Source organism: Schistocerca piceifrons, unplaced genomic scaffold (genome assembly GCF_021461385.2).
Source record: "Schistocerca piceifrons isolate TAMUIC-IGC-003096 unplaced genomic scaffold, iqSchPice1.1 HiC_scaffold_422, whole genome shotgun sequence".
Lineage (NCBI taxonomy): Eukaryota > Metazoa > Arthropoda > Insecta > Orthoptera > Acrididae > Schistocerca > Schistocerca piceifrons.
Window position 1 is genome coordinate 20,601 of NW_025728648.1, and position 19,260 is coordinate 39,860.

General features: G+C 55.0%; 45 non-coding genes across 45 annotated transcripts; 9 read left to right on the forward strand and 36 right to left on the reverse strand.

Annotated features, from left to right (window-relative positions):
* The first annotated feature begins 18 nt into the window (after positions 1-18).
* Positions 19-90, forward strand: Trnag-ucc. Its single transcript has one exon. It is a non-coding gene; the product is annotated as a tRNA-Gly (tRNA).
* Positions 91-688: 598 nt separating this feature from the next.
* Trnai-aau lies at positions 689-762 on the reverse strand. Its single transcript has one exon. It is a non-coding gene; the product is annotated as a tRNA-Ile (tRNA).
* A 198-nt stretch (positions 763-960) lies between these two features.
* Positions 961-1,032, reverse strand: Trnae-uuc. The gene has a single exon. It is a non-coding gene; the product is annotated as a tRNA-Glu (tRNA).
* A 305-nt stretch (positions 1,033-1,337) lies between these two features.
* Trnam-cau lies at positions 1,338-1,410 on the reverse strand. Its single transcript has one exon. It is a non-coding gene; the product is annotated as a tRNA-Met (tRNA).
* A 380-nt stretch (positions 1,411-1,790) lies between these two features.
* On the reverse strand, positions 1,791-1,861 carry Trnag-gcc. Its single transcript has one exon. It is a non-coding gene; the product is annotated as a tRNA-Gly (tRNA).
* Positions 1,862-2,186: 325 nt separating this feature from the next.
* On the forward strand, positions 2,187-2,258 carry Trnag-ucc. Its single transcript has one exon. It is a non-coding gene; the product is annotated as a tRNA-Gly (tRNA).
* A 598-nt stretch (positions 2,259-2,856) lies between these two features.
* On the reverse strand, positions 2,857-2,930 carry Trnai-aau. Its single transcript has one exon. It is a non-coding gene; the product is annotated as a tRNA-Ile (tRNA).
* A 198-nt stretch (positions 2,931-3,128) lies between these two features.
* On the reverse strand, positions 3,129-3,200 carry Trnae-uuc. Its single transcript has one exon. It is a non-coding gene; the product is annotated as a tRNA-Glu (tRNA).
* Positions 3,201-3,505: 305 nt separating this feature from the next.
* Trnam-cau lies at positions 3,506-3,578 on the reverse strand. Its single transcript has one exon. It is a non-coding gene; the product is annotated as a tRNA-Met (tRNA).
* Positions 3,579-3,958: 380 nt separating this feature from the next.
* On the reverse strand, positions 3,959-4,029 carry Trnag-gcc. Its single transcript has one exon. It is a non-coding gene; the product is annotated as a tRNA-Gly (tRNA).
* A 325-nt stretch (positions 4,030-4,354) lies between these two features.
* On the forward strand, positions 4,355-4,426 carry Trnag-ucc. Its single transcript has one exon. It is a non-coding gene; the product is annotated as a tRNA-Gly (tRNA).
* A 598-nt stretch (positions 4,427-5,024) lies between these two features.
* On the reverse strand, positions 5,025-5,098 carry Trnai-aau. The gene has a single exon. It is a non-coding gene; the product is annotated as a tRNA-Ile (tRNA).
* A 198-nt stretch (positions 5,099-5,296) lies between these two features.
* On the reverse strand, positions 5,297-5,368 carry Trnae-uuc. Its single transcript has one exon. It is a non-coding gene; the product is annotated as a tRNA-Glu (tRNA).
* A 305-nt stretch (positions 5,369-5,673) lies between these two features.
* On the reverse strand, positions 5,674-5,746 carry Trnam-cau. The gene has a single exon. It is a non-coding gene; the product is annotated as a tRNA-Met (tRNA).
* Positions 5,747-6,126: 380 nt separating this feature from the next.
* Trnag-gcc lies at positions 6,127-6,197 on the reverse strand. The gene has a single exon. It is a non-coding gene; the product is annotated as a tRNA-Gly (tRNA).
* Positions 6,198-6,522: 325 nt separating this feature from the next.
* Trnag-ucc lies at positions 6,523-6,594 on the forward strand. Its single transcript has one exon. It is a non-coding gene; the product is annotated as a tRNA-Gly (tRNA).
* Positions 6,595-7,192: 598 nt separating this feature from the next.
* Trnai-aau lies at positions 7,193-7,266 on the reverse strand. The gene has a single exon. It is a non-coding gene; the product is annotated as a tRNA-Ile (tRNA).
* Positions 7,267-7,464: 198 nt separating this feature from the next.
* Trnae-uuc lies at positions 7,465-7,536 on the reverse strand. Its single transcript has one exon. It is a non-coding gene; the product is annotated as a tRNA-Glu (tRNA).
* A 305-nt stretch (positions 7,537-7,841) lies between these two features.
* On the reverse strand, positions 7,842-7,914 carry Trnam-cau. Its single transcript has one exon. It is a non-coding gene; the product is annotated as a tRNA-Met (tRNA).
* Positions 7,915-8,294: 380 nt separating this feature from the next.
* Positions 8,295-8,365, reverse strand: Trnag-gcc. Its single transcript has one exon. It is a non-coding gene; the product is annotated as a tRNA-Gly (tRNA).
* A 325-nt stretch (positions 8,366-8,690) lies between these two features.
* On the forward strand, positions 8,691-8,762 carry Trnag-ucc. The gene has a single exon. It is a non-coding gene; the product is annotated as a tRNA-Gly (tRNA).
* A 598-nt stretch (positions 8,763-9,360) lies between these two features.
* Trnai-aau lies at positions 9,361-9,434 on the reverse strand. Its single transcript has one exon. It is a non-coding gene; the product is annotated as a tRNA-Ile (tRNA).
* Positions 9,435-9,632: 198 nt separating this feature from the next.
* Trnae-uuc lies at positions 9,633-9,704 on the reverse strand. Its single transcript has one exon. It is a non-coding gene; the product is annotated as a tRNA-Glu (tRNA).
* Positions 9,705-10,009: 305 nt separating this feature from the next.
* Trnam-cau lies at positions 10,010-10,082 on the reverse strand. Its single transcript has one exon. It is a non-coding gene; the product is annotated as a tRNA-Met (tRNA).
* A 380-nt stretch (positions 10,083-10,462) lies between these two features.
* Positions 10,463-10,533, reverse strand: Trnag-gcc. Its single transcript has one exon. It is a non-coding gene; the product is annotated as a tRNA-Gly (tRNA).
* A 325-nt stretch (positions 10,534-10,858) lies between these two features.
* Positions 10,859-10,930, forward strand: Trnag-ucc. Its single transcript has one exon. It is a non-coding gene; the product is annotated as a tRNA-Gly (tRNA).
* Positions 10,931-11,528: 598 nt separating this feature from the next.
* Trnai-aau lies at positions 11,529-11,602 on the reverse strand. Its single transcript has one exon. It is a non-coding gene; the product is annotated as a tRNA-Ile (tRNA).
* Positions 11,603-11,800: 198 nt separating this feature from the next.
* On the reverse strand, positions 11,801-11,872 carry Trnae-uuc. Its single transcript has one exon. It is a non-coding gene; the product is annotated as a tRNA-Glu (tRNA).
* Positions 11,873-12,177: 305 nt separating this feature from the next.
* Positions 12,178-12,250, reverse strand: Trnam-cau. The gene has a single exon. It is a non-coding gene; the product is annotated as a tRNA-Met (tRNA).
* A 380-nt stretch (positions 12,251-12,630) lies between these two features.
* Positions 12,631-12,701, reverse strand: Trnag-gcc. Its single transcript has one exon. It is a non-coding gene; the product is annotated as a tRNA-Gly (tRNA).
* A 325-nt stretch (positions 12,702-13,026) lies between these two features.
* Trnag-ucc lies at positions 13,027-13,098 on the forward strand. Its single transcript has one exon. It is a non-coding gene; the product is annotated as a tRNA-Gly (tRNA).
* A 598-nt stretch (positions 13,099-13,696) lies between these two features.
* Positions 13,697-13,770, reverse strand: Trnai-aau. Its single transcript has one exon. It is a non-coding gene; the product is annotated as a tRNA-Ile (tRNA).
* A 198-nt stretch (positions 13,771-13,968) lies between these two features.
* Trnae-uuc lies at positions 13,969-14,040 on the reverse strand. The gene has a single exon. It is a non-coding gene; the product is annotated as a tRNA-Glu (tRNA).
* A 305-nt stretch (positions 14,041-14,345) lies between these two features.
* On the reverse strand, positions 14,346-14,418 carry Trnam-cau. The gene has a single exon. It is a non-coding gene; the product is annotated as a tRNA-Met (tRNA).
* A 380-nt stretch (positions 14,419-14,798) lies between these two features.
* Trnag-gcc lies at positions 14,799-14,869 on the reverse strand. The gene has a single exon. It is a non-coding gene; the product is annotated as a tRNA-Gly (tRNA).
* Positions 14,870-15,194: 325 nt separating this feature from the next.
* On the forward strand, positions 15,195-15,266 carry Trnag-ucc. Its single transcript has one exon. It is a non-coding gene; the product is annotated as a tRNA-Gly (tRNA).
* A 598-nt stretch (positions 15,267-15,864) lies between these two features.
* On the reverse strand, positions 15,865-15,938 carry Trnai-aau. The gene has a single exon. It is a non-coding gene; the product is annotated as a tRNA-Ile (tRNA).
* A 198-nt stretch (positions 15,939-16,136) lies between these two features.
* Trnae-uuc lies at positions 16,137-16,208 on the reverse strand. The gene has a single exon. It is a non-coding gene; the product is annotated as a tRNA-Glu (tRNA).
* A 305-nt stretch (positions 16,209-16,513) lies between these two features.
* Trnam-cau lies at positions 16,514-16,586 on the reverse strand. Its single transcript has one exon. It is a non-coding gene; the product is annotated as a tRNA-Met (tRNA).
* Positions 16,587-16,966: 380 nt separating this feature from the next.
* Positions 16,967-17,037, reverse strand: Trnag-gcc. Its single transcript has one exon. It is a non-coding gene; the product is annotated as a tRNA-Gly (tRNA).
* Positions 17,038-17,362: 325 nt separating this feature from the next.
* Trnag-ucc lies at positions 17,363-17,434 on the forward strand. The gene has a single exon. It is a non-coding gene; the product is annotated as a tRNA-Gly (tRNA).
* Positions 17,435-18,032: 598 nt separating this feature from the next.
* Trnai-aau lies at positions 18,033-18,106 on the reverse strand. Its single transcript has one exon. It is a non-coding gene; the product is annotated as a tRNA-Ile (tRNA).
* A 198-nt stretch (positions 18,107-18,304) lies between these two features.
* On the reverse strand, positions 18,305-18,376 carry Trnae-uuc. Its single transcript has one exon. It is a non-coding gene; the product is annotated as a tRNA-Glu (tRNA).
* A 305-nt stretch (positions 18,377-18,681) lies between these two features.
* On the reverse strand, positions 18,682-18,754 carry Trnam-cau. The gene has a single exon. It is a non-coding gene; the product is annotated as a tRNA-Met (tRNA).
* A 380-nt stretch (positions 18,755-19,134) lies between these two features.
* Positions 19,135-19,205, reverse strand: Trnag-gcc. The gene has a single exon. It is a non-coding gene; the product is annotated as a tRNA-Gly (tRNA).
* Between the last annotated feature and the right edge of the window lie 55 nt (positions 19,206-19,260).

Genomic DNA, 19,260 nt, shown 5'->3' on the forward strand with positions numbered 1-19,260 from the left:
GGCGGGGCGCTCGCTTGTGCGGTGGTGGTGTAATGGTCAGCATAGTTGCCTTCCAAGCAGTTGATCCGGGTTCGATTCCCGGCCACCGCAGCAGGCTTTTAATTTCGCGTATGAGTACTTTTGCCACGCGCTCTTAAATTATTGTTTTTCCGGCCTCCTACTCGCTGCATACCAGCCCTTAGTGTGTCTCGACTTGTCTCGACTTTGCTCGGCTGACGCGAGAGCTGACGCTCTCAAATCGGCCTATATCAAAACGACAAGCACGAGAAACGACTGAGAGAGGTAAAGAGAGGTGAGGCTAGGCGATGGACACACAGCACGCCCCCTTCATTTCACGGTGGCGTCTCCCTGACCGAATCGGGCTGCAGCTCCGAAAACTAAGGAGAAACAAAAATAGGAAGTAAAACTGCCAATAGTACCCTGTGTTCCCATGCGCTCACCCGCCCAAGTACTGACAGGGGCCAAAGTGGTTGCGCATCGGCAATCGGACATTTTCTTTCATTTTCTCTTTATCGGTTGAGAACCAGTGTATTCAAGATATTATGGCCATTGCCGAGTGAATGATGTAGCGCTTCCCGACGAGTCGGGTTCGGATCCTCTGTCAACTTCCACGCAGGGTGATGATCTTTTGGTCATCACACTCGCCAGCTGAAATCGGCGCTGCCTTTTCGTAGTAGTAAAAGAGTAGTGGCCCGTGGGGGGATCGAACCCACGACCTTCGCGTTATTAGCACGACGCTCTAACCAACTGAGCTAACGGGCCCCAGCAGATGCAGTTGCTCAGCCCTACGCTGGAAACTGGTGGCATGAAGCCGTACACCATTTCTATGGTCGTCGTGCGTCTGCTTCCCTAGTCTATATTCTGCTGACGGTCACGAAACAGTAGCTATATTGCGAGCAGGACGGGAAACGGCCGCTCGGACAGCTCAAACTTGTCACGACTCGTGTGGAAAAAATTCCGTTCCGGTACCGGGAATCGAACCCGGGCCTCCTGGGTGAAAGCCAGGTATCCTAGCCACTAGACCACACCGGATGCGGCCGTTTCGTTCGACCGTTCGTACGGTCGCTTGTCGCATTTCGTGTCGAGTGCCGCGTCGGCGCCCTTCTCTCTTTGCGAGCATCTTTGCACAGACTGACTGGCAAGGCGCGCACCTCAAACGCCGCAGAGCAATGCTTTTGGCTTCATGCTCTGCTGGGAGAAGAGGAAAAGGGAAGCTGTAAGTAGCAATAACAGGAGGTAAACATTTTCCCGCTGAAGCGTTGAAAAGTTGTGGATAACAAACAAGAACTACGTTGGCGCCCTAGCAACAGCGCCACCATCAGTCACAGAAAATTAAATGCCCCGGGTGAGGATCGAACTCACGACCTTAAGATTATGAGACTTACGCGCTGCCTACTGCGCTACCGAGGCACGGGTGCACCACTGGTCCTGGAAACTGGGTAAATACCGTACCCAATATTAGACGTAGAGACACTGTACTTCCTGGGTAACGTGTTCTGTTGCTACACGCGCACTGCCGGCCCAGTTGATTGCGGTGTTGCTGCAGCTGTTGCAACGATAGGCAGCACTCCTTGTCGTTAAAGCTCAGTGCCTCGGAGGCACCTGGACACAGCAACTTGTGAGGCCAAGCCGACGCTAGTCTGCAGAACATCATGCGAGCGTCCTAGTGGGGACCGGCGAGTGCTGCGTTCTCGGTTCTTCTCAAGGGAATCCAGCTATATATTCTTGCGGATCGTGCATCTCAAGCGCGCAAGCCACACGGCAGCATTATCGCGGGAAAAGCAAAATGATGCATCGGCCGGGAATCGAACCCGGGCCGCCCGCGTGGCAGGCGAGCATTCTACCACTGAACCACCGATGCTGGGGCCAGCGGCAACTTCACGCTGCTTCCCGAGCAGATGTCTCAAGGGAAAGTGGGACTGCCGTCAAGCGCCGTAGCATTCTGTGGAGAAGATGCTGCAGACGCTGAATCCTGCACTGCACTGCTTAAAAATGCCGCCAGAACGCGGTCCTCGCCGGCGCCGACTCTTGCCAAAGGATGCGAAATGTGCGCGGATACGCTGTCCGAATGCGTCTGGATGTGCTCCCCTAGCCTACCTCGAAATGCGCCTGCCAGGTACGATCACCTTCGGCCGCTGCCGACAGGCGGGAAGCCGACACAGCGCGGAGGCGGGGCGCTCGCTTGTGCGGTGGTGGTGTAATGGTCAGCATAGTTGCCTTCCAAGCAGTTGATCCGGGTTCGATTCCCGGCCACCGCAGCAGGCTTTTAATTTCGCGTATGAGTACTTTTGCCACGCGCTCTTAAATTATTGTTTTTCCGGCCTCCTACTCGCTGCATACCAGCCCTTAGTGTGTCTCGACTTGTCTCGACTTTGCTCGGCTGACGCGAGAGCTGACGCTCTCAAATCGGCCTATATCAAAACGACAAGCACGAGAAACGACTGAGAGAGGTAAAGAGAGGTGAGGCTAGGCGATGGACACACAGCACGCCCCCTTCATTTCACGGTGGCGTCTCCCTGACCGAATCGGGCTGCAGCTCCGAAAACTAAGGAGAAACAAAAATAGGAAGTAAAACTGCCAATAGTACCCTGTGTTCCCATGCGCTCACCCGCCCAAGTACTGACAGGGGCCAAAGTGGTTGCGCATCGGCAATCGGACATTTTCTTTCATTTTCTCTTTATCGGTTGAGAACCAGTGTATTCAAGATATTATGGCCATTGCCGAGTGAATGATGTAGCGCTTCCCGACGAGTCGGGTTCGGATCCTCTGTCAACTTCCACGCAGGGTGATGATCTTTTGGTCATCACACTCGCCAGCTGAAATCGGCGCTGCCTTTTCGTAGTAGTAAAAGAGTAGTGGCCCGTGGGGGGATCGAACCCACGACCTTCGCGTTATTAGCACGACGCTCTAACCAACTGAGCTAACGGGCCCCAGCAGATGCAGTTGCTCAGCCCTACGCTGGAAACTGGTGGCATGAAGCCGTACACCATTTCTATGGTCGTCGTGCGTCTGCTTCCCTAGTCTATATTCTGCTGACGGTCACGAAACAGTAGCTATATTGCGAGCAGGACGGGAAACGGCCGCTCGGACAGCTCAAACTTGTCACGACTCGTGTGGAAAAAATTCCGTTCCGGTACCGGGAATCGAACCCGGGCCTCCTGGGTGAAAGCCAGGTATCCTAGCCACTAGACCACACCGGATGCGGCCGTTTCGTTCGACCGTTCGTACGGTCGCTTGTCGCATTTCGTGTCGAGTGCCGCGTCGGCGCCCTTCTCTCTTTGCGAGCATCTTTGCACAGACTGACTGGCAAGGCGCGCACCTCAAACGCCGCAGAGCAATGCTTTTGGCTTCATGCTCTGCTGGGAGAAGAGGAAAAGGGAAGCTGTAAGTAGCAATAACAGGAGGTAAACATTTTCCCGCTGAAGCGTTGAAAAGTTGTGGATAACAAACAAGAACTACGTTGGCGCCCTAGCAACAGCGCCACCATCAGTCACAGAAAATTAAATGCCCCGGGTGAGGATCGAACTCACGACCTTAAGATTATGAGACTTACGCGCTGCCTACTGCGCTACCGAGGCACGGGTGCACCACTGGTCCTGGAAACTGGGTAAATACCGTACCCAATATTAGACGTAGAGACACTGTACTTCCTGGGTAACGTGTTCTGTTGCTACACGCGCACTGCCGGCCCAGTTGATTGCGGTGTTGCTGCAGCTGTTGCAACGATAGGCAGCACTCCTTGTCGTTAAAGCTCAGTGCCTCGGAGGCACCTGGACACAGCAACTTGTGAGGCCAAGCCGACGCTAGTCTGCAGAACATCATGCGAGCGTCCTAGTGGGGACCGGCGAGTGCTGCGTTCTCGGTTCTTCTCAAGGGAATCCAGCTATATATTCTTGCGGATCGTGCATCTCAAGCGCGCAAGCCACACGGCAGCATTATCGCGGGAAAAGCAAAATGATGCATCGGCCGGGAATCGAACCCGGGCCGCCCGCGTGGCAGGCGAGCATTCTACCACTGAACCACCGATGCTGGGGCCAGCGGCAACTTCACGCTGCTTCCCGAGCAGATGTCTCAAGGGAAAGTGGGACTGCCGTCAAGCGCCGTAGCATTCTGTGGAGAAGATGCTGCAGACGCTGAATCCTGCACTGCACTGCTTAAAAATGCCGCCAGAACGCGGTCCTCGCCGGCGCCGACTCTTGCCAAAGGATGCGAAATGTGCGCGGATACGCTGTCCGAATGCGTCTGGATGTGCTCCCCTAGCCTACCTCGAAATGCGCCTGCCAGGTACGATCACCTTCGGCCGCTGCCGACAGGCGGGAAGCCGACACAGCGCGGAGGCGGGGCGCTCGCTTGTGCGGTGGTGGTGTAATGGTCAGCATAGTTGCCTTCCAAGCAGTTGATCCGGGTTCGATTCCCGGCCACCGCAGCAGGCTTTTAATTTCGCGTATGAGTACTTTTGCCACGCGCTCTTAAATTATTGTTTTTCCGGCCTCCTACTCGCTGCATACCAGCCCTTAGTGTGTCTCGACTTGTCTCGACTTTGCTCGGCTGACGCGAGAGCTGACGCTCTCAAATCGGCCTATATCAAAACGACAAGCACGAGAAACGACTGAGAGAGGTAAAGAGAGGTGAGGCTAGGCGATGGACACACAGCACGCCCCCTTCATTTCACGGTGGCGTCTCCCTGACCGAATCGGGCTGCAGCTCCGAAAACTAAGGAGAAACAAAAATAGGAAGTAAAACTGCCAATAGTACCCTGTGTTCCCATGCGCTCACCCGCCCAAGTACTGACAGGGGCCAAAGTGGTTGCGCATCGGCAATCGGACATTTTCTTTCATTTTCTCTTTATCGGTTGAGAACCAGTGTATTCAAGATATTATGGCCATTGCCGAGTGAATGATGTAGCGCTTCCCGACGAGTCGGGTTCGGATCCTCTGTCAACTTCCACGCAGGGTGATGATCTTTTGGTCATCACACTCGCCAGCTGAAATCGGCGCTGCCTTTTCGTAGTAGTAAAAGAGTAGTGGCCCGTGGGGGGATCGAACCCACGACCTTCGCGTTATTAGCACGACGCTCTAACCAACTGAGCTAACGGGCCCCAGCAGATGCAGTTGCTCAGCCCTACGCTGGAAACTGGTGGCATGAAGCCGTACACCATTTCTATGGTCGTCGTGCGTCTGCTTCCCTAGTCTATATTCTGCTGACGGTCACGAAACAGTAGCTATATTGCGAGCAGGACGGGAAACGGCCGCTCGGACAGCTCAAACTTGTCACGACTCGTGTGGAAAAAATTCCGTTCCGGTACCGGGAATCGAACCCGGGCCTCCTGGGTGAAAGCCAGGTATCCTAGCCACTAGACCACACCGGATGCGGCCGTTTCGTTCGACCGTTCGTACGGTCGCTTGTCGCATTTCGTGTCGAGTGCCGCGTCGGCGCCCTTCTCTCTTTGCGAGCATCTTTGCACAGACTGACTGGCAAGGCGCGCACCTCAAACGCCGCAGAGCAATGCTTTTGGCTTCATGCTCTGCTGGGAGAAGAGGAAAAGGGAAGCTGTAAGTAGCAATAACAGGAGGTAAACATTTTCCCGCTGAAGCGTTGAAAAGTTGTGGATAACAAACAAGAACTACGTTGGCGCCCTAGCAACAGCGCCACCATCAGTCACAGAAAATTAAATGCCCCGGGTGAGGATCGAACTCACGACCTTAAGATTATGAGACTTACGCGCTGCCTACTGCGCTACCGAGGCACGGGTGCACCACTGGTCCTGGAAACTGGGTAAATACCGTACCCAATATTAGACGTAGAGACACTGTACTTCCTGGGTAACGTGTTCTGTTGCTACACGCGCACTGCCGGCCCAGTTGATTGCGGTGTTGCTGCAGCTGTTGCAACGATAGGCAGCACTCCTTGTCGTTAAAGCTCAGTGCCTCGGAGGCACCTGGACACAGCAACTTGTGAGGCCAAGCCGACGCTAGTCTGCAGAACATCATGCGAGCGTCCTAGTGGGGACCGGCGAGTGCTGCGTTCTCGGTTCTTCTCAAGGGAATCCAGCTATATATTCTTGCGGATCGTGCATCTCAAGCGCGCAAGCCACACGGCAGCATTATCGCGGGAAAAGCAAAATGATGCATCGGCCGGGAATCGAACCCGGGCCGCCCGCGTGGCAGGCGAGCATTCTACCACTGAACCACCGATGCTGGGGCCAGCGGCAACTTCACGCTGCTTCCCGAGCAGATGTCTCAAGGGAAAGTGGGACTGCCGTCAAGCGCCGTAGCATTCTGTGGAGAAGATGCTGCAGACGCTGAATCCTGCACTGCACTGCTTAAAAATGCCGCCAGAACGCGGTCCTCGCCGGCGCCGACTCTTGCCAAAGGATGCGAAATGTGCGCGGATACGCTGTCCGAATGCGTCTGGATGTGCTCCCCTAGCCTACCTCGAAATGCGCCTGCCAGGTACGATCACCTTCGGCCGCTGCCGACAGGCGGGAAGCCGACACAGCGCGGAGGCGGGGCGCTCGCTTGTGCGGTGGTGGTGTAATGGTCAGCATAGTTGCCTTCCAAGCAGTTGATCCGGGTTCGATTCCCGGCCACCGCAGCAGGCTTTTAATTTCGCGTATGAGTACTTTTGCCACGCGCTCTTAAATTATTGTTTTTCCGGCCTCCTACTCGCTGCATACCAGCCCTTAGTGTGTCTCGACTTGTCTCGACTTTGCTCGGCTGACGCGAGAGCTGACGCTCTCAAATCGGCCTATATCAAAACGACAAGCACGAGAAACGACTGAGAGAGGTAAAGAGAGGTGAGGCTAGGCGATGGACACACAGCACGCCCCCTTCATTTCACGGTGGCGTCTCCCTGACCGAATCGGGCTGCAGCTCCGAAAACTAAGGAGAAACAAAAATAGGAAGTAAAACTGCCAATAGTACCCTGTGTTCCCATGCGCTCACCCGCCCAAGTACTGACAGGGGCCAAAGTGGTTGCGCATCGGCAATCGGACATTTTCTTTCATTTTCTCTTTATCGGTTGAGAACCAGTGTATTCAAGATATTATGGCCATTGCCGAGTGAATGATGTAGCGCTTCCCGACGAGTCGGGTTCGGATCCTCTGTCAACTTCCACGCAGGGTGATGATCTTTTGGTCATCACACTCGCCAGCTGAAATCGGCGCTGCCTTTTCGTAGTAGTAAAAGAGTAGTGGCCCGTGGGGGGATCGAACCCACGACCTTCGCGTTATTAGCACGACGCTCTAACCAACTGAGCTAACGGGCCCCAGCAGATGCAGTTGCTCAGCCCTACGCTGGAAACTGGTGGCATGAAGCCGTACACCATTTCTATGGTCGTCGTGCGTCTGCTTCCCTAGTCTATATTCTGCTGACGGTCACGAAACAGTAGCTATATTGCGAGCAGGACGGGAAACGGCCGCTCGGACAGCTCAAACTTGTCACGACTCGTGTGGAAAAAATTCCGTTCCGGTACCGGGAATCGAACCCGGGCCTCCTGGGTGAAAGCCAGGTATCCTAGCCACTAGACCACACCGGATGCGGCCGTTTCGTTCGACCGTTCGTACGGTCGCTTGTCGCATTTCGTGTCGAGTGCCGCGTCGGCGCCCTTCTCTCTTTGCGAGCATCTTTGCACAGACTGACTGGCAAGGCGCGCACCTCAAACGCCGCAGAGCAATGCTTTTGGCTTCATGCTCTGCTGGGAGAAGAGGAAAAGGGAAGCTGTAAGTAGCAATAACAGGAGGTAAACATTTTCCCGCTGAAGCGTTGAAAAGTTGTGGATAACAAACAAGAACTACGTTGGCGCCCTAGCAACAGCGCCACCATCAGTCACAGAAAATTAAATGCCCCGGGTGAGGATCGAACTCACGACCTTAAGATTATGAGACTTACGCGCTGCCTACTGCGCTACCGAGGCACGGGTGCACCACTGGTCCTGGAAACTGGGTAAATACCGTACCCAATATTAGACGTAGAGACACTGTACTTCCTGGGTAACGTGTTCTGTTGCTACACGCGCACTGCCGGCCCAGTTGATTGCGGTGTTGCTGCAGCTGTTGCAACGATAGGCAGCACTCCTTGTCGTTAAAGCTCAGTGCCTCGGAGGCACCTGGACACAGCAACTTGTGAGGCCAAGCCGACGCTAGTCTGCAGAACATCATGCGAGCGTCCTAGTGGGGACCGGCGAGTGCTGCGTTCTCGGTTCTTCTCAAGGGAATCCAGCTATATATTCTTGCGGATCGTGCATCTCAAGCGCGCAAGCCACACGGCAGCATTATCGCGGGAAAAGCAAAATGATGCATCGGCCGGGAATCGAACCCGGGCCGCCCGCGTGGCAGGCGAGCATTCTACCACTGAACCACCGATGCTGGGGCCAGCGGCAACTTCACGCTGCTTCCCGAGCAGATGTCTCAAGGGAAAGTGGGACTGCCGTCAAGCGCCGTAGCATTCTGTGGAGAAGATGCTGCAGACGCTGAATCCTGCACTGCACTGCTTAAAAATGCCGCCAGAACGCGGTCCTCGCCGGCGCCGACTCTTGCCAAAGGATGCGAAATGTGCGCGGATACGCTGTCCGAATGCGTCTGGATGTGCTCCCCTAGCCTACCTCGAAATGCGCCTGCCAGGTACGATCACCTTCGGCCGCTGCCGACAGGCGGGAAGCCGACACAGCGCGGAGGCGGGGCGCTCGCTTGTGCGGTGGTGGTGTAATGGTCAGCATAGTTGCCTTCCAAGCAGTTGATCCGGGTTCGATTCCCGGCCACCGCAGCAGGCTTTTAATTTCGCGTATGAGTACTTTTGCCACGCGCTCTTAAATTATTGTTTTTCCGGCCTCCTACTCGCTGCATACCAGCCCTTAGTGTGTCTCGACTTGTCTCGACTTTGCTCGGCTGACGCGAGAGCTGACGCTCTCAAATCGGCCTATATCAAAACGACAAGCACGAGAAACGACTGAGAGAGGTAAAGAGAGGTGAGGCTAGGCGATGGACACACAGCACGCCCCCTTCATTTCACGGTGGCGTCTCCCTGACCGAATCGGGCTGCAGCTCCGAAAACTAAGGAGAAACAAAAATAGGAAGTAAAACTGCCAATAGTACCCTGTGTTCCCATGCGCTCACCCGCCCAAGTACTGACAGGGGCCAAAGTGGTTGCGCATCGGCAATCGGACATTTTCTTTCATTTTCTCTTTATCGGTTGAGAACCAGTGTATTCAAGATATTATGGCCATTGCCGAGTGAATGATGTAGCGCTTCCCGACGAGTCGGGTTCGGATCCTCTGTCAACTTCCACGCAGGGTGATGATCTTTTGGTCATCACACTCGCCAGCTGAAATCGGCGCTGCCTTTTCGTAGTAGTAAAAGAGTAGTGGCCCGTGGGGGGATCGAACCCACGACCTTCGCGTTATTAGCACGACGCTCTAACCAACTGAGCTAACGGGCCCCAGCAGATGCAGTTGCTCAGCCCTACGCTGGAAACTGGTGGCATGAAGCCGTACACCATTTCTATGGTCGTCGTGCGTCTGCTTCCCTAGTCTATATTCTGCTGACGGTCACGAAACAGTAGCTATATTGCGAGCAGGACGGGAAACGGCCGCTCGGACAGCTCAAACTTGTCACGACTCGTGTGGAAAAAATTCCGTTCCGGTACCGGGAATCGAACCCGGGCCTCCTGGGTGAAAGCCAGGTATCCTAGCCACTAGACCACACCGGATGCGGCCGTTTCGTTCGACCGTTCGTACGGTCGCTTGTCGCATTTCGTGTCGAGTGCCGCGTCGGCGCCCTTCTCTCTTTGCGAGCATCTTTGCACAGACTGACTGGCAAGGCGCGCACCTCAAACGCCGCAGAGCAATGCTTTTGGCTTCATGCTCTGCTGGGAGAAGAGGAAAAGGGAAGCTGTAAGTAGCAATAACAGGAGGTAAACATTTTCCCGCTGAAGCGTTGAAAAGTTGTGGATAACAAACAAGAACTACGTTGGCGCCCTAGCAACAGCGCCACCATCAGTCACAGAAAATTAAATGCCCCGGGTGAGGATCGAACTCACGACCTTAAGATTATGAGACTTACGCGCTGCCTACTGCGCTACCGAGGCACGGGTGCACCACTGGTCCTGGAAACTGGGTAAATACCGTACCCAATATTAGACGTAGAGACACTGTACTTCCTGGGTAACGTGTTCTGTTGCTACACGCGCACTGCCGGCCCAGTTGATTGCGGTGTTGCTGCAGCTGTTGCAACGATAGGCAGCACTCCTTGTCGTTAAAGCTCAGTGCCTCGGAGGCACCTGGACACAGCAACTTGTGAGGCCAAGCCGACGCTAGTCTGCAGAACATCATGCGAGCGTCCTAGTGGGGACCGGCGAGTGCTGCGTTCTCGGTTCTTCTCAAGGGAATCCAGCTATATATTCTTGCGGATCGTGCATCTCAAGCGCGCAAGCCACACGGCAGCATTATCGCGGGAAAAGCAAAATGATGCATCGGCCGGGAATCGAACCCGGGCCGCCCGCGTGGCAGGCGAGCATTCTACCACTGAACCACCGATGCTGGGGCCAGCGGCAACTTCACGCTGCTTCCCGAGCAGATGTCTCAAGGGAAAGTGGGACTGCCGTCAAGCGCCGTAGCATTCTGTGGAGAAGATGCTGCAGACGCTGAATCCTGCACTGCACTGCTTAAAAATGCCGCCAGAACGCGGTCCTCGCCGGCGCCGACTCTTGCCAAAGGATGCGAAATGTGCGCGGATACGCTGTCCGAATGCGTCTGGATGTGCTCCCCTAGCCTACCTCGAAATGCGCCTGCCAGGTACGATCACCTTCGGCCGCTGCCGACAGGCGGGAAGCCGACACAGCGCGGAGGCGGGGCGCTCGCTTGTGCGGTGGTGGTGTAATGGTCAGCATAGTTGCCTTCCAAGCAGTTGATCCGGGTTCGATTCCCGGCCACCGCAGCAGGCTTTTAATTTCGCGTATGAGTACTTTTGCCACGCGCTCTTAAATTATTGTTTTTCCGGCCTCCTACTCGCTGCATACCAGCCCTTAGTGTGTCTCGACTTGTCTCGACTTTGCTCGGCTGACGCGAGAGCTGACGCTCTCAAATCGGCCTATATCAAAACGACAAGCACGAGAAACGACTGAGAGAGGTAAAGAGAGGTGAGGCTAGGCGATGGACACACAGCACGCCCCCTTCATTTCACGGTGGCGTCTCCCTGACCGAATCGGGCTGCAGCTCCGAAAACTAAGGAGAAACAAAAATAGGAAGTAAAACTGCCAATAGTACCCTGTGTTCCCATGCGCTCACCCGCCCAAGTACTGACAGGGGCCAAAGTGGTTGCGCATCGGCAATCGGACATTTTCTTTCATTTTCTCTTTATCGGTTGAGAACCAGTGTATTCAAGATATTATGGCCATTGCCGAGTGAATGATGTAGCGCTTCCCGACGAGTCGGGTTCGGATCCTCTGTCAACTTCCACGCAGGGTGATGATCTTTTGGTCATCACACTCGCCAGCTGAAATCGGCGCTGCCTTTTCGTAGTAGTAAAAGAGTAGTGGCCCGTGGGGGGATCGAACCCACGACCTTCGCGTTATTAGCACGACGCTCTAACCAACTGAGCTAACGGGCCCCAGCAGATGCAGTTGCTCAGCCCTACGCTGGAAACTGGTGGCATGAAGCCGTACACCATTTCTATGGTCGTCGTGCGTCTGCTTCCCTAGTCTATATTCTGCTGACGGTCACGAAACAGTAGCTATATTGCGAGCAGGACGGGAAACGGCCGCTCGGACAGCTCAAACTTGTCACGACTCGTGTGGAAAAAATTCCGTTCCGGTACCGGGAATCGAACCCGGGCCTCCTGGGTGAAAGCCAGGTATCCTAGCCACTAGACCACACCGGATGCGGCCGTTTCGTTCGACCGTTCGTACGGTCGCTTGTCGCATTTCGTGTCGAGTGCCGCGTCGGCGCCCTTCTCTCTTTGCGAGCATCTTTGCACAGACTGACTGGCAAGGCGCGCACCTCAAACGCCGCAGAGCAATGCTTTTGGCTTCATGCTCTGCTGGGAGAAGAGGAAAAGGGAAGCTGTAAGTAGCAATAACAGGAGGTAAACATTTTCCCGCTGAAGCGTTGAAAAGTTGTGGATAACAAACAAGAACTACGTTGGCGCCCTAGCAACAGCGCCACCATCAGTCACAGAAAATTAAATGCCCCGGGTGAGGATCGAACTCACGACCTTAAGATTATGAGACTTACGCGCTGCCTACTGCGCTACCGAGGCACGGGTGCACCACTGGTCCTGGAAACTGGGTAAATACCGTACCCAATATTAGACGTAGAGACACTGTACTTCCTGGGTAACGTGTTCTGTTGCTACACGCGCACTGCCGGCCCAGTTGATTGCGGTGTTGCTGCAGCTGTTGCAACGATAGGCAGCACTCCTTGTCGTTAAAGCTCAGTGCCTCGGAGGCACCTGGACACAGCAACTTGTGAGGCCAAGCCGACGCTAGTCTGCAGAACATCATGCGAGCGTCCTAGTGGGGACCGGCGAGTGCTGCGTTCTCGGTTCTTCTCAAGGGAATCCAGCTATATATTCTTGCGGATCGTGCATCTCAAGCGCGCAAGCCACACGGCAGCATTATCGCGGGAAAAGCAAAATGATGCATCGGCCGGGAATCGAACCCGGGCCGCCCGCGTGGCAGGCGAGCATTCTACCACTGAACCACCGATGCTGGGGCCAGCGGCAACTTCACGCTGCTTCCCGAGCAGATGTCTCAAGGGAAAGTGGGACTGCCGTCAAGCGCCGTAGCATTCTGTGGAGAAGATGCTGCAGACGCTGAATCCTGCACTGCACTGCTTAAAAATGCCGCCAGAACGCGGTCCTCGCCGGCGCCGACTCTTGCCAAAGGATGCGAAATGTGCGCGGATACGCTGTCCGAATGCGTCTGGATGTGCTCCCCTAGCCTACCTCGAAATGCGCCTGCCAGGTACGATCACCTTCGGCCGCTGCCGACAGGCGGGAAGCCGACACAGCGCGGAGGCGGGGCGCTCGCTTGTGCGGTGGTGGTGTAATGGTCAGCATAGTTGCCTTCCAAGCAGTTGATCCGGGTTCGATTCCCGGCCACCGCAGCAGGCTTTTAATTTCGCGTATGAGTACTTTTGCCACGCGCTCTTAAATTATTGTTTTTCCGGCCTCCTACTCGCTGCATACCAGCCCTTAGTGTGTCTCGACTTGTCTCGACTTTGCTCGGCTGACGCGAGAGCTGACGCTCTCAAATCGGCCTATATCAAAACGACAAGCACGAGAAACGACTGAGAGAGGTAAAGAGAGGTGAGGCTAGGCGATGGACACACAGCACGCCCCCTTCATTTCACGGTGGCGTCTCCCTGACCGAATCGGGCTGCAGCTCCGAAAACTAAGGAGAAACAAAAATAGGAAGTAAAACTGCCAATAGTACCCTGTGTTCCCATGCGCTCACCCGCCCAAGTACTGACAGGGGCCAAAGTGGTTGCGCATCGGCAATCGGACATTTTCTTTCATTTTCTCTTTATCGGTTGAGAACCAGTGTATTCAAGATATTATGGCCATTGCCGAGTGAATGATGTAGCGCTTCCCGACGAGTCGGGTTCGGATCCTCTGTCAACTTCCACGCAGGGTGATGATCTTTTGGTCATCACACTCGCCAGCTGAAATCGGCGCTGCCTTTTCGTAGTAGTAAAAGAGTAGTGGCCCGTGGGGGGATCGAACCCACGACCTTCGCGTTATTAGCACGACGCTCTAACCAACTGAGCTAACGGGCCCCAGCAGATGCAGTTGCTCAGCCCTACGCTGGAAACTGGTGGCATGAAGCCGTACACCATTTCTATGGTCGTCGTGCGTCTGCTTCCCTAGTCTATATTCTGCTGACGGTCACGAAACAGTAGCTATATTGCGAGCAGGACGGGAAACGGCCGCTCGGACAGCTCAAACTTGTCACGACTCGTGTGGAAAAAATTCCGTTCCGGTACCGGGAATCGAACCCGGGCCTCCTGGGTGAAAGCCAGGTATCCTAGCCACTAGACCACACCGGATGCGGCCGTTTCGTTCGACCGTTCGTACGGTCGCTTGTCGCATTTCGTGTCGAGTGCCGCGTCGGCGCCCTTCTCTCTTTGCGAGCATCTTTGCACAGACTGACTGGCAAGGCGCGCACCTCAAACGCCGCAGAGCAATGCTTTTGGCTTCATGCTCTGCTGGGAGAAGAGGAAAAGGGAAGCTGTAAGTAGCAATAACAGGAGGTAAACATTTTCCCGCTGAAGCGTTGAAAAGTTGTGGATAACAAACAAGAACTACGTTGGCGCCCTAGCAACAGCGCCACCATCAGTCACAGAAAATTAAATGCCCCGGGTGAGGATCGAACTCACGACCTTAAGATTATGAGACTTACGCGCTGCCTACTGCGCTACCGAGGCACGGGTGCACCACTGGTCCTGGAAACTGGGTAAATACCGTACCCAATATTAGACGTAGAGACACTGTACTTCCTGGGTAACGTGTTCTGTTGCTACACGCGCACTGCCGGCCCAGTTGATTGCGGTGTTGCTGCAGCTGTTGCAACGATAGGCAGCACTCCTTGTCGTTAAAGCTCAGTGCCTCGGAGGCACCTGGACACAGCAACTTGTGAGGCCAAGCCGACGCTAGTCTGCAGAACATCATGCGAGCGTCCTAGTGGGGACCGGCGAGTGCTGCGTTCTCGGTTCTTCTCAAGGGAATCCAGCTATATATTCTTGCGGATCGTGCATCTCAAGCGCGCAAGCCACACGGCAGCATTATCGCGGGAAAAGCAAAATGATGCATCGGCCGGGAATCGAACCCGGGCCGCCCGCGTGGCAGGCGAGCATTCTACCACTGAACCACCGATGCTGGGGCCAGCGGCAACTTCACGCTGCTTCCCGAGCAGATGTCTCAAGGGAAAGTGGGACTGCCGTCAAGCGCCGTAGCATTCTGTGGAGAAGATGCTGCAGACGCTGAATCCTGCACTGCACTGCTTAAAAATGCCGCCAGAACGCGGTCCTCGCCGGCGCCGACTCTTGCCAAAGGATGCGAAATGTGCGCGGATACGCTGTCCGAATGCGTCTGGATGTGCTCCCCTAGCCTACCTCGAAATGCGCCTGCCAGGTACGATCACCTTCGGCCGCTGCCGACAGGCGGGAAGCCGACACAGCGCGGAGGCGGGGCGCTCGCTTGTGCGGTGGTGGTGTAATGGTCAGCATAGTTGCCTTCCAAGCAGTTGATCCGGGTTCGATTCCCGGCCACCGCAGCAGGCTTTTAATTTCGCGTATGAGTACTTTTGCCACGCGCTCTTAAATTATTGTTTTTCCGGCCTCCTACTCGCTGCATACCAGCCCTTAGTGTGTCTCGACTTGTCTCGACTTTGCTCGGCTGACGCGAGAGCTGACGCTCTCAAATCGGCCTATATCAAAACGACAAGCACGAGAAACGACTGAGAGAGGTAAAGAGAGGTGAGGCTAGGCGATGGACACACAGCACGCCCCCTTCATTTCACGGTGGCGTCTCCCTGACCGAATCGGGCTGCAGCTCCGAAAACTAAGGAGAAACAAAAATAGGAAGTAAAACTGCCAATAGTACCCTGTGTTCCCATGCGCTCACCCGCCCAAGTACTGACAGGGGCCAAAGTGGTTGCGCATCGGCAATCGGACATTTTCTTTCATTTTCTCTTTATCGGTTGAGAACCAGTGTATTCAAGATATTATGGCCATTGCCGAGTGAATGATGTAGCGCTTCCCGACGAGTCGGGTTCGGATCCTCTGTCAACTTCCACGCAGGGTGATGATCTTTTGGTCATCACACTCGCCAGCTGAAATCGGCGCTGCCTTTTCGTAGTAGTAAAAGAGTAGTGGCCCGTGGGGGGATCGAACCCACGACCTTCGCGTTATTAGCACGACGCTCTAACCAACTGAGCTAACGGGCCCCAGCAGATGCAGTTGCTCAGCCCTACGCTGGAAACTGGTGGCATGAAGCCGTACACCATTTCTATGGTCGTCGTGCGTCTGCTTCCCTAGTCTATATTCTGCTGACGGTCACGAAACAGTAGCTATATTGCGAGCAGGACGGGAAACGGCCGCTCGGACAGCTCAAACTTGTCACGACTCGTGTGGAAAAAATTCCGTTCCGGTACCGGGAATCGAACCCGGGCCTCCTGGGTGAAAGCCAGGTATCCTAGCCACTAGACCACACCGGATGCGGCCGTTTCGTTCGACCGTTCGTACGGTCGCTTGTCGCATTTCGTGTCGAGTGCCGCGTCGGCGCCCTTCTCTCTTTGCGAGCATCTTTGCACAGACTGACTGGCAAGGCGCGCACCTCAAACGCCGCAGAGCAATGCTTTTGGCTTCATGCTCTGCTGGGAGAAGAGGAAAAGGGAAGCTGTAAGTAGCAATAACAGGAGGTAAACATTTTCCCGCTGAAGCGTTGAAAAGTTGTGGATAACAAACAAGAACTACGTTGGCGCCCTAGCAACAGCGCCACCATCAGTCACAGAAAATTAAATGCCCCGGGTGAGGATCGAACGCACGACCTTAAGATTATGAGACTTACGCGCTGCCTACTGCGCTACCGAGGCACGGGTGCACCACTGGTCCTGGAAACTGGGTAAATACCGTACCCAATATTAGACGTAGAGACACTGTACTTCCTGGGTAACGTGTTCTGTTGCTACACGCGCACTGCCGGCCCAGTTGATTGCGGTGTTGCTGCAGCTGTTGCAACGATAGGCAGCACTCCTTGTCGTTAAAGCTCAGTGCCTCGGAGGCACCTGGACACAGCAACTTGTGAGGCCAAGCCGACGCTAGTCTGCAGAACATCATGCGAGCGTCCTAGTGGGGACCGGCGAGTGCTGCGTTCTCGGTTCTTCTCAAGGGAATCCAGCTATATATTCTTGCGGATCGTGCATCTCAAGCGCGCAAGCCACACGGCAGCATTATCGCGGGAAAAGCAAAATGATGCATCGGCCGGGAATCGAACCCGGGCCGCCCGCGTGGCAGGCGAGCATTCTACCACTGAACCACCGATGCTGGGGCCAGCGGCAACTTCACGCTGCTTCCCGAGCAGATGTCTCAAGGGAAAGTGGGACTGCCGTCAAGCGCCGTAGCATTCTGTGGAGAAGATGCTGCAGACGCTGAATCCTGCACTGCACTGCTTAAAAATGCCGCCAGAACGCGGTCCTCGCCGGCGCCGACTCTTGCCAAAGGATGCGAAATGTGCGCGGATACGCTGTCCGAATGCGTCTGGATGTGCTCCCCTAGCCTACCTCGAAATGCGCCTGCCAGGTACGATCACCTTCGGCCGCTGCCGACAGGCGGGAAGCCGACACAGCGCGGAGGCGGGGCGCTCGCTTGTGCGGTGGTGGTGTAATGGTCAGCATAGTTGCCTTCCAAGCAGTTGATCCGGGTTCGATTCCCGGCCACCGCAGCAGGCTTTTAATTTCGCGTATGAGTACTTTTGCCACGCGCTCTTAAATTATTGTTTTTCCGGCCTCCTACTCGCTGCATACCAGCCCTTAGTGTGTCTCGACTTGTCTCGACTTTGCTCGGCTGACGCGAGAGCTGACGCTCTCAAATCGGCCTATATCAAAACGACAAGCACGAGAAACGACTGAGAGAGGTAAAGAGAGGTGAGGCTAGGCGATGGACACACAGCACGCCCCCTTCATTTCACGGTGGCGTCTCCCTGACCGAATCGGGCTGCAGCTCCGAAAACTAAGGAGAAACAAAAATAGGAAGTAAAACTGCCAATAGTACCCTGTGTTCCCATGCGCTCACCCGCCCAAGTACTGACAGGGGCCAAAGTGGTTGCGCATCGGCAATCGGACATTTTCTTTCATTTTCTCTTTATCGGTTGAGAACCAGTGTATTCAAGATATTATGGCCATTGCCGAGTGAATGATGTAGCGCTTCCCGACGAGTCGGGTTCGGATCCTCTGTCAACTTCCACGCAGGGTGATGATCTTTTGGTCATCACACTCGCCAGCTGAAATCGGCGCTGCCTTTTCGTAGTAGTAAAAGAGTAGTGGCCCGTGGGGGGATCGAACCCACGACCTTCGCGTTATTAGCACGACGCTCTAACCAACTGAGCTAACGGGCCCCAGCAGATGCAGTTGCTCAGCCCTACGCTGGAAACTGGTGGCATGAAGCCGTACACCATTTCTATGGTCGTCGTGCGTCTGCTTCCCTAGTCTATATTCTGCTGACGGTCACGAAACAGTAGCTATATTGCGAGCAGGACGGGAAACGGCCGCTCGGACAGCTCAAACTTGTCACGACTCGTGTGGAAAAAATTCCGTTCCGGTACCGGGAATCGAACCCGGGCCTCCTGGGTGAAAGCCAGGTATCCTAGCCACTAGACCACACCGGATGCGGCCGTTTCGTTCGACCGTTCGTACGGTCGCTTGTCGCATTTCGTGTCGAGTGCCGCGTCGGCGCCCTTCTCTCTTTGCGAGCATCTTTGCACAGACTGACTGGCAAGGCGCGCACCTCAAACGCCGCAGAGCAATGCTTTTGGCTTCATGCTCTGCTGGGAGAAGAGGAAAAGGGAAGCTGTAAGTAGCAATAACAGGAGGTAAACATTTTCCCGCTGAAGCGTTGAAAAGTTGTGGATAACAAACAAGAACTACGTTGGCGCCCTAGCAACAGCGCCACCATCAGTCACAGAAAATTAAATGCCCCGGGTGAGGATCGAACTCACGACCTTAAGATTATGAGACTTACGCGCTGCCTACTGCGCTACCGAGGCACGGGTGCACCACTGGTCCTGGAAACTGGGTAAATACCGTACCCAATATTAGACGTAGAGACACTGTACTTCCTGGGTAACGTGTTCTGTTGCTACACGCGCACTGCCGGCCCAGTTGATTGCGGTGTTGCTGCAGCTGTTGCAACGATAGGCAGCACTCCTTGTCGTTAAAGCTCAGTGCCTCGGAGGCACCTGGACACAGCAACTTGTGAGGCCAAGCCGACGCTAGTCTGCAGAACATCATGCGAGCGTCCTAGTGGGGACCGGCGAGTGCTGCGTTCTCGGTTCTTCTCAAGGGAATCCAGCTATATATTCTTGCGGATCGTGCATCTCAAGCGCGCAAGCCACACGGCAGCATTATCGCGGGAAAAGCAAAATGATGCATCGGCCGGGAATCGAACCCGGGCCGCCCGCGTGGCAGGCGAGCATTCTACCACTGAACCACCGATGCTGGGGCCAGCGGCAACTTCACGCTGCTTCCCGAGCAGATGTCTCAAGGGAAAGTG